This window comes from Azolla caroliniana, unplaced genomic scaffold (genome assembly GCF_043228905.1).
Source record: "Azolla caroliniana isolate FFs.n. ecotype wild unplaced genomic scaffold, voAzoCaro1.0.p SCAF_369, whole genome shotgun sequence".
Lineage (NCBI taxonomy): Eukaryota > Viridiplantae > Streptophyta > Polypodiopsida > Salviniales > Salviniaceae > Azolla > Azolla caroliniana.
The window spans coordinates 1-9,606 of NW_028230804.1; the positions used below are offsets into that span (position 1 = coordinate 1).

Sequence of the window (9,606 nt, forward strand, 5' to 3'; positions counted from 1 at the left end):
AATTAGAATAATTAATAGGACCATCAACTATTTCTTTCAGAGCAAGCATTTCGTACTTGTAGCTCAGCGGATAAAGTGTATGTTTCCTAAGTCGAAGGCCTAAGGTTCGACCCCTTCCTAGTGCGATTGAAATAATGATCAGAAATGTCATTTGGGTTAACAAGACTGGAATTGGTTTATATGTCGAAGTTGGAGGTTTAACAAATCTAATGTGTGTAACAATACTAAGATACTCCACATTTATGGTCTCCTATAGTAAAAACAAATTTCCAAAAACTATGGGTAGTTCTAAGACACAACAAATGCAAAACTCTAGAGTTGTATTACGCATTTAGGGTTTACCATGAGAGCAAAAAGTCACATTGGAATGGGTCCCAAGTAACCAAAATGAATGAGGTATTTCGCATTTAGCCACTCCGAAAGATTTCTCGTACTTCCTCAGAAAGCGATGACGAATATTCATTTGTGAGCTTTAATTAAGCAGTTCACATAAATTGATTATAAATACGTCAACTCAAACGCATTGATTATTAATTACAACAATTAATAGGATCATTGACTCTTTCTTTCGGAGCAGGCATTTCGCACTTGTAGCTCAGTGGATAGAGCGTCTGTTTCCGAAGCCTAAGGCCGAAGGTTTGACCCCTTCCTAGTGCGCTTGAAATAATGATAAGAAATGTGATTTCGGTTCATTAGACTAGAATTTGTTTAGGTGTCAAAGATCGAAGTATAACCAATCTCATGTGCGTAACAATACTCATATACTCCACATTTATTGTCTCGTATGGATTTCTTAGTAATAAGAAGAATTAATAGAATCATCGACTCTTTCTTTGGGAGCAAGGATTTCGCACTTGTAGCTCAGTGGATAGAGCGTCTTGTTCCTAAGCAGAGGGCCGAAGGTTCGACCCCTTCCTAGTGCGACTAAAATAATGATTAGATATGTCATTTCGGTTTAGAAGAACTTAATTGCTTTATGTGTCGAAGATCGACGTTTAACCAATCTCATGTGCGTAACAATACTCATATACTCCACATTTATTGTCTCGTACGCATTTCTAAGTAATAAGAAGAATTAATAGGATCATCGACTCTTTCCTTGGGAGCAAGGATTTTGCACTTGTAGCTCAGTGGATAGAGTGTCTGGTTCCTAAGTAGAAGGCTGAAGGTTCGACCCCTTCCTAGTGCGACTGAAATAATGATTAGATATGTCATTTCGGTTCAGAAGAACTAAATTGCTTTATGTGTCGAAAATTGAGGTTTAACCAATCTCATGTGTGTAACATTACTAAGATATTCCGTATTTAGGATCTCGTAAAGACAAATTAAATTTCCACAATCTCTAAGCGGTTCGAGGACCCAACAAATGCAAAACTCTACTTCTGTATTATGCATTAAAGGATTACCATGGAAGCAAAAACTCAGTGTGATTGGTCGCAAGTAACCGAAATGACTAAGGTATTTCTTATTTAGACACTCCTATAGATTTTCCGTATTTCTTCAAAAATCTATTACGAGTATTCCATTGTGAGTTTTAATTAAGCAGTTCACATAAATTGATTTTAAATACGTCAACTCAGATCCATTTATTATTAATTAGAATAATTAATAGGACCATTGATTCTTTCTTTCGGAGCAAGCATTTCGTACTTGTAGCTCAATAGATAAAGTGTCTCTTTCCTAAGTAGAAGGCCGAAGGTTCGACCCCTTCCTAGTGCGATTGAAATAATGATCAGAAATGTCATTTGGGTTAACAAGATTGGAATTGGTTTATATGTGGAAGTTGGAGGTTTAACCAATCTAATGTGCATAACAATACTAAGATACTCCACATTTATGGTTTCGTATAGTAAAAACAAATTTCCAAAATCTATGGGTAGTTCTAGGACACAACAAATGCAAAACTCTAGAGTTGTATTACGCATTAAGGGTTTACCATGAGAGCAAAAAGTCACATTGGAATGGGTCCCAAGTAACCAAAATGAATGAGGTATTTTGCATTTAGCCACTCAAATAGATTTCTCGTACTTCCTCAGAAAGCGATGACGAATATTCATTTGTGAGCTTTAATTAAGCAGTTCACATAAATTGATTATAAATACGTCAACTCAAATGCATTGATTATTAATTACAACAATTAATAGGATCATCGACTCTTTCTTTCGGAGCAAGCATTTCGCACTTGTAGCTCATTGAATAGAGCGTTTGTTTCCGAAGCATAAGGCCGAAGGTTCGACCCCTTCCTAGTGCGATTGACATAATTATCAGAAATGTCTTTTGCGTTAACAAGACTGGAATTGGTTTATATGTCGAAGTTGGAGGTTTAACCAATCTAATGTGCGTAAGAATACTAAGATACTCCACATTTATGGGCACGTATATTAAAAACAAATTTCCAAAAACTATGGGTGGTTCTAGGACACAACAAATGCAAAACTCGAGAGTTGTATTACGCATTAAGGGTTTACCATCAGAGCAAAAAGTTACAGTGTAATGGGTCCCACGTAACCAAAATGAATGAGTTATTTCGCATTTAGCCACTCATATAGATTTCTCGTAGTTCCTCAGAAATCGATGACGATGATTCATTTGTGAGCTTTAATTAAGCAGTTCACATAAATTGATTATAAATATGTCAACTCAGATGCATTTATTATTAATTAGAAGAATTAATAAAATCATTGACTAATTCTTTTTAATCAAGCATTTCGCACTTGTAGCTAAGTGGATAGAGCGTTTGTGTCCTAAGCTGAAGGCCGAAGGTTCGACCCCTTCCTAGTGCGCTTCAAATAATGATCAGAAATGTCATTTCGTTTCATTAGACTAGAATTCGTTTACGTGTCAAATATCGAAGTTTAACCAATCTCATTTGCGTAAAAATACTCATATACTCCACATTTATTGTCTCGTATGCATTTCTTAGTAATAAGAAGAATTAATAGGATCATCGACTCTTTCTTTGGGAGCAAGAATTTCGCACTTGTAGCTCAGTGGATAGAGCATCTGGTTCCTAAGCAGAAGGCCGAAGGTTCGACCCCTTCCTAGTGCGACTGAAATAATGATTAGATATGTCATTTCGGTTTAGAAGAACTGAATTGCTTTATGTGTCGAAGATCGACTTTTAACCAATCTCATGTGCCTAACAATACTAAGATATTCCATATTTATGGTCTCCTATAGTGAAATCAAATTTTCACAAACTATAAGCGGTTCTAGGACCCAACAAATGCAAAACTCCACTTCTATATTCTGCATTAAAGGATTACCATGGAAGCAAAAACTCATAGTGTGATGGGTCGCAAGTAACCAAAATGAATGAGGTATGTCGCATGTAGACACTTCTATAGATTTTCCGTACTTCCTCAAAAATCAATTATGAGGATTCAGTCGTGAGTTTTAATTAAGCAATCCACATAAATTGATTTTAAATACTTCAACTCAGATGCATTTATTAATACATAGAAGAATTAATAGGACCATCGACTCTTTCTTTCGAAACAAGAATTTTGCACGTGTAGCTAAGTGGATAGAGCGCCAGTTTCCGAAGCATAAGGCCGAAGGTTCGACCCCTTCCTAGTGCGATTGAAATAATGAACAAAAATGTCATTTCGATTCATTAGACTAGAATTCGTTTGTGTCGAAGATCGAAGTTTAACCAATCTCATGTGCGTAATAATAGTACGATACTCCACATTTATTGTCTCATATGAATTTATTAGTAATTAGAAGAATTAAAAGGATAATCGACCCTCTGTTTTAAAGCAAGCATTTCGCACGTGTAGCTGAGTGGATAGAGCGTCTGTTTTCTAAGCAAAAGGACGAAGGTTGGACCCCTTCCTAGTGCGATTGAACTAATAATTAGATATGTCATTTCGGTTTAGAATAACTGAATTGGTTTATGTATCAAAGATCGAGGTTTAACCAATCTCATGTGCGTAACAATACTAAGATACTCCACATTTATGGTCTCGTATAGTCAACTCAAATTTTCACAAAGTATAAGCGGTTCTAGGACACAATAAATGCAAAACTCTACTTTTGGATTATACATTAAGGGTTTTGCCATGGAAGCAAAAAGTCATTGTGTCATGGGTCCCAAGTAACCAAAATGAATGAGTTATTTCGCATTTAGATACTCATATAGATTTTCCGTACTTCCTCAAAAATCAATTACGAGAATTTAGTTGGAGCTTTAATTAAGCAGTTCACATAAATTAATTATAAATACGTCCACTCAGATGCATTTCGTAAATAGTAGAATTAATAGGATCATTGACTCTTTCTTTAGAAGCAAGCATTTCGCACTTGTAGCTTAGTGGATAGAGCCTCTGTTTCCTAAGCAAAAGGCCGAAGGTTCGACCCCTTCTTAGTGTGATTGAAATAATGATCAGAAATGTCATTTGGGTTTACAGGACTGCATTTGTTAGTAATTAGAAAAATTAATAGGATAATCGACCCTCTCTAGTGGGGGAAGTATTTCGCATTTGTAGCTCAGTGGAAAGAGTGTTTGTTTTCGGAAGCACAAGACCGAAGGTTCGACCCCCTTCCTAGTGCGATTGAAATAATGATCAGATATTTCATTTCGGTTCAGAAGACTTGTATTGGTTTATATGTCGAAGATTGAGGTTTAACCAATCTCATTTGCCAAACAATACTAAGATCCTCTACATTTATGGTCTCGTATAGTCAAATCACATTTTCACAAACTATAAGCGGTTGTAGGACCCGACAAATGCAAACCTCTACTTCTATATTATGCATTAAGGGTTTACCAATGAAGCAAAAATTCATAGTGTGATGTGTCCCAAGTAACCAACATGAATGAGGTATTTCAGATTTAGACACTCCAATAGATTTTTAGTACTTCCTCAAAAATCGATTACGAGGATTTAGTTGTGAACTTTAATTAAGCAGTTCACAAAAATTAATTATAAATACGTCAACTCATATGCATTTATTAGTAATTAGAAGAATAAATAGGATAATCTACCCTTTCTTTTCGAGCAAGCATTTCGCACTTGTAACTTATTGGATAGAGCGTCTGTTTCCTAAGCAGAAGGCCGACGGTTCGACCTCTTCCTAGTGCGAGCGTAATAATGATCAGATATGTCATTTCGGTTCAGAAGACTAGAATTGGTTTATGTGTCAAAGATTGAGGTTTAACCAATCTCATGTGCTTAACAATACTAAGATCCTCCACATTTATGGTCTCGTATAGTCAAATCACATTTTCACAAACTATAAGCAGTTGTAGGACCCAACAAATGCAAAACTCTACTTCTGTATTAAGGATTAAGGGTTTACCAATGAAGCAAAAAGTCATAGTGTGATAGGTCCCAAGTAAGCAAAATGAATAAGGTATTTCCAAGTTCGACACTCCTATAGATTTCCCGTACTTCCTCAAAAATCGATTACGAGGATTCAGTTGTGAGCTTTAATTTAGTTCACATCAATTGATTATAAATACGTCAACTGAGATGCATTTATTAGTAATTACAAGTTGACTATAAGTGGTTGTAGGACCCAACAAATGCAAAACTCTACTGTTGTATTACACATTAAGGGTTTACCATGAAAGCAAAAAGTCACAGTGTGATGGGTCCTAAGTAACCAAGATGAATGAGGTATTTCACATTTATCCACTCATAGATTTTCAGTACTTCCTCAAAAATCAATTACGATGATTCATTTGTGAGCTTTAATTAAGCAGTTCACAGAAATTAATTCTAAATTTGTCAATTCAGATGCATTTATTAGTAATTAGAAGAATTAATAGGGATCTTCGACCCTTTCCTTTGGAGCAAGGATTTCGCACTTGTAAAACATTGGATAAAGCATTTGTTTCCTAAGCAGAAGGCCGAAGGTTGGACCCCTTCCTAGTACGATTGAAATAATGATCAGAAATGTCATTTGGGTTAACATGACTAGATTGGTTTATATGTCGAGGATCAAGGTTTAACCAATCTCATGTGAGAACAATACTAATATACTCCACATTTATGGTCTCGTATGAATTTATTAGTAATTAGAAGAATTATTAAGATAAACGACCCTTTCTTTTGGAGCAAGCATTTCGCACTTATAGCTCAGTGGATACAACATCTATTTCCTAAGCAGAAGGCCGAATGTTCGACCCCTTCCTAGTGCGATTGAAATAATGATCAGATATGTCATTTCGGTTCAGAAGACTTCGATTGGTTTATATGTCGAAGATTGAGGTTTAACCAATCTCATGTGCCTAACAATACTAAGATACTCCACATTTATGGTCTCGTATAGTGAAGTCAAATTTTCACAAACTATGAGTTGTTCGAGGACCCAACAAATGCAAAACTCTACTTTTGTATTATACATTAGGGGTTGATCATGGATGCAAAAGGCCATAGTGTGATGGGTCCCAAGTAACCAAAATGAATGACGTATTTCGCATTTAGACACTCCTATAAATTTTTAGTACTTCCTCAAAAATTGATTACGAGGATTCAGATGTGAGCTTTAATTAAGCAATTCACATAACTTGATTATAAATACGTCAAGTCATATGCATTTATTAGTGAATAAAAGAATTAATAGGATCATCGACTCTTTCTTTCGGATCAAGCATTTCGCACTTGTAGCTCAGTGGATAAAGCGTTTGTTTCCTAAGCAAAAGGTCGAAGGTTCGACCCCTTCCTAGCGCGATTGACATAATTATCAGAAATCTCATTTGTATTCACAAGATTCGAATTGGTTTATGTGTCGAAGATCGATGTTTAACCAATCTCATGTGCATAACAATACTAAGATACCCCACATCTATGTTCTCATATAGTGAAATCAAATTTTTGCAAAATAGAAGTGGCTCTAGGACCCAACAAATGCAAAACTCTATTGTTGTATTATGCATTAAGGGTTTACCATGGAAGCAAAAAGTGATAGTGTGATAGTTCCCAAGTAACCAAAATGAATGAGGTATTTTGCATTTAGAGACTCGTATAGATGTTTAGTACTTCCTCCAAAATTGATTACGATCATTCATTTGTGAGCTTTGATTAATAATTTTACATAAATTGGTTATTTATTTGTCAACTCAGATGGATTGATTAGTAATTACAAAAATTATTAGAATTGTCGACCTTTCTTTTGGAGCAAGGATTTTGCACTTGTAGCTTAGTGAATAGACCGTGTGTTTTGTAAGCAGAAAGCCGAACGTTCAACTCCATCCTATTGCTATTGTAGAAATGACCATTCATGTCCTTTGTACTCACAACGCTGGATGTGGCTTATGTGCTAGATGTTTAGTACTTGCTCAAAAATCGATTATGATTATTCATCTACGAACTTTAATTAAGCATTTCACATAAATTGTTTATTTATTCGTCAACCGAGATGCGTACATTAGTAATTACAGGAATTAATAGGATCATCGGCCCTTACTTTTCTACCAAGGATTTCACACTTGTAGCTCAGTGGATAGAGCGTCTGTTTCGTAATTCGAAGGCTGAAGGTGACTCCTTCCTAGTGCGATTGAAATAATGATCAGAAATGTCATTTGGGTTCACAAGACTGGAATTGGTTTATGTTTCAAAAATCGAGGTTTAATCAATGTCATGTGCGTAACAATGTCTACGTCGTCCTACACTTGGCCTTTTCCTTCATTTCTCACGACCTGACATTATGGTCTCGCATAGTGAAATCAAATTTTCACAGACTACAAGTGGTTGTAGGACCTAACAAATGCAAAACTCTATTGTTGTATTATGCATCCAGGGTTTACCATGGAAGCAAAAAGTCATAGTGTCATGGGTCCCAAGTAACCAAAATGAATGAGGTATTTCGCATTTAGAGTCTCATATTGATGTTTAGTACTTCCTCAAAAATCGATTACGATGATCCATTTCTTTGCTTTAATTAAGCATTTCAAATAAATTGATTATAAATTCGCCAACTCAAATGCATTGATTAGTAATTAGAAGAATTAATTCGATCGTCGATCCTTTCATTTGTAGCAAGAATTTCGCACTTGTAGCTCAGTGCATAGAGCGTCTGTTTCCTAAGCAGAAGGCCGAAGGTTCGACCCCTTCCTAGTGCAATTGAAATAATGATCAGAAATCTCATTTGGCTTCCGAAGACTGGATTTGGTTTATGTGTCGAAGATCGAGGTTTAACCAATCTCATGTGCGTAACAATACTAAGATACTCCACATTTATGGTCTCGTATAGTCAAATCAAATTTTCACAAAATAGAAGTGGCTCTAGGACCCAACAAATGCAAAACTCTACTGTTTTATTATGCATTAAGGATTTTATTATGAAAGTGATAGTATAATGGTTCCCAACTAACCAAAATGAATTAGGTATTTTGCATTTACAGACTCATATACATGTTTACTACTGCCTAAAAAATTGATTACGATGATTCATTGGTGAGATTTAATTAATCATTTCACATAAATTGATTATTTATTCGTCAACTCAGATGCATTGATTAGTAAATAGAAGAATTATTAGTATCGTCGACTGTTTGCTTTGGAGCAAGAATTTCGCACTTGTAGCTCCGTGGATAGAACATGTGTTTCCTAAGCAGAAAGCCGCAAGTTCGACTCCTTTCTAGTGTGATTGAAAAAATGACCCTTTATGTCCTTTGCACTCACAACGCTCGATGTGGTTGATGTGCTAGATGTTTAGTACTTCCTTAGAGATCGATTACGATGATTAATTTGTGAACTTTAATTAAGTATTTCACATAAATTGATTATTTATTCATTAACTCAAATGCATTTATTAGTAATTAGAAGAATTAATAGGATCGTCGACCCTTTCTTTTGTAGCAAGGATTTCACACTTGTAGCTTAGTGGATAGAGCAGAGTGTTTGTTTCCTAAGCAAAAGGCCGAAGCTTCAACCCCTTCCTAGTGCGATTGAAATAATGATCAGAAATCTCATTTCTATTCACAAGACTGGAATTGGTTTATGTATTGAAGATCGATGTTTAACCAATCTCATGTGCGTAACAATACTCCACATTTATGGTGTCGTATAGTGAAATCAAATTTTCACAAACTATAAGAGGCTCTAGGACCAAACAAATGCAAAACTCTACTTGTTGTATTATGCATGAAGGGTTTACCATAGAAGCAAAAATTCATAGTGTTATGGGTTCCAAGTACCCAAAGTGAATGAGGTATTTTCCATTTAGAGACTCGTATAGATGTTTAGTACTTCGTTAAAAATCGATTACGATGATTCATTTGTGAGCTTTAATTAATCATTTCACATAAATTGGTTATTTATTCGTCAACTCAGATGCATTGTTAGTAATTAGAAGAATTAATAGGATAGTCGATCCTTTCTTTTGTAACAAGGATGTCGTACTTGTAGCTCAGTGGATAGAGCGTCGTTTTCCTAAGCAGAAGGTCGAAGGTTTGATCCCTTCTTAGTGGGATTGAAATAATGTTCAAAAATGTCATTTGGGTTCACAAGACTGGGATTGGTTTATGTGTCGAAGATCGAGTTTTAACCAATCTCATGTGCGTAACAATACTAAGATACTCCACATTTATGGTCTCGTATAGTCAAATCAAATTTTCACAAACTAGAAGTGGCTCTAGGACCTAACAAATGCAAA

At 35.5% G+C, this 9,606-nt stretch overlaps 4 non-coding genes across 4 annotated transcripts; all 4 read left to right on the forward strand.

The window, feature by feature from the left end:
• The first annotated feature begins 1,116 nt into the window (after positions 1 to 1,116).
• TRNAR-CCU (transfer RNA arginine (anticodon CCU)) lies at positions 1,117 to 1,189 on the forward strand. The gene has a single exon. It is a non-coding gene; the product is annotated as a tRNA-Arg (tRNA).
• Positions 1,190 to 2,976: 1,787 nt separating this feature from the next.
• On the forward strand, positions 2,977 to 3,049 carry TRNAR-CCU (transfer RNA arginine (anticodon CCU)). Its single transcript has one exon. It is a non-coding gene; the product is annotated as a tRNA-Arg (tRNA).
• A 3,558-nt stretch (positions 3,050 to 6,607) lies between these two features.
• Positions 6,608 to 6,680, forward strand: TRNAR-CCU (transfer RNA arginine (anticodon CCU)). The gene has a single exon. It is a non-coding gene; the product is annotated as a tRNA-Arg (tRNA).
• Positions 6,681 to 7,998: 1,318 nt separating this feature from the next.
• TRNAR-CCU (transfer RNA arginine (anticodon CCU)) lies at positions 7,999 to 8,071 on the forward strand. Its single transcript has one exon. It is a non-coding gene; the product is annotated as a tRNA-Arg (tRNA).
• The last annotated feature ends 1,535 nt before the right edge of the window (positions 8,072 to 9,606 follow it).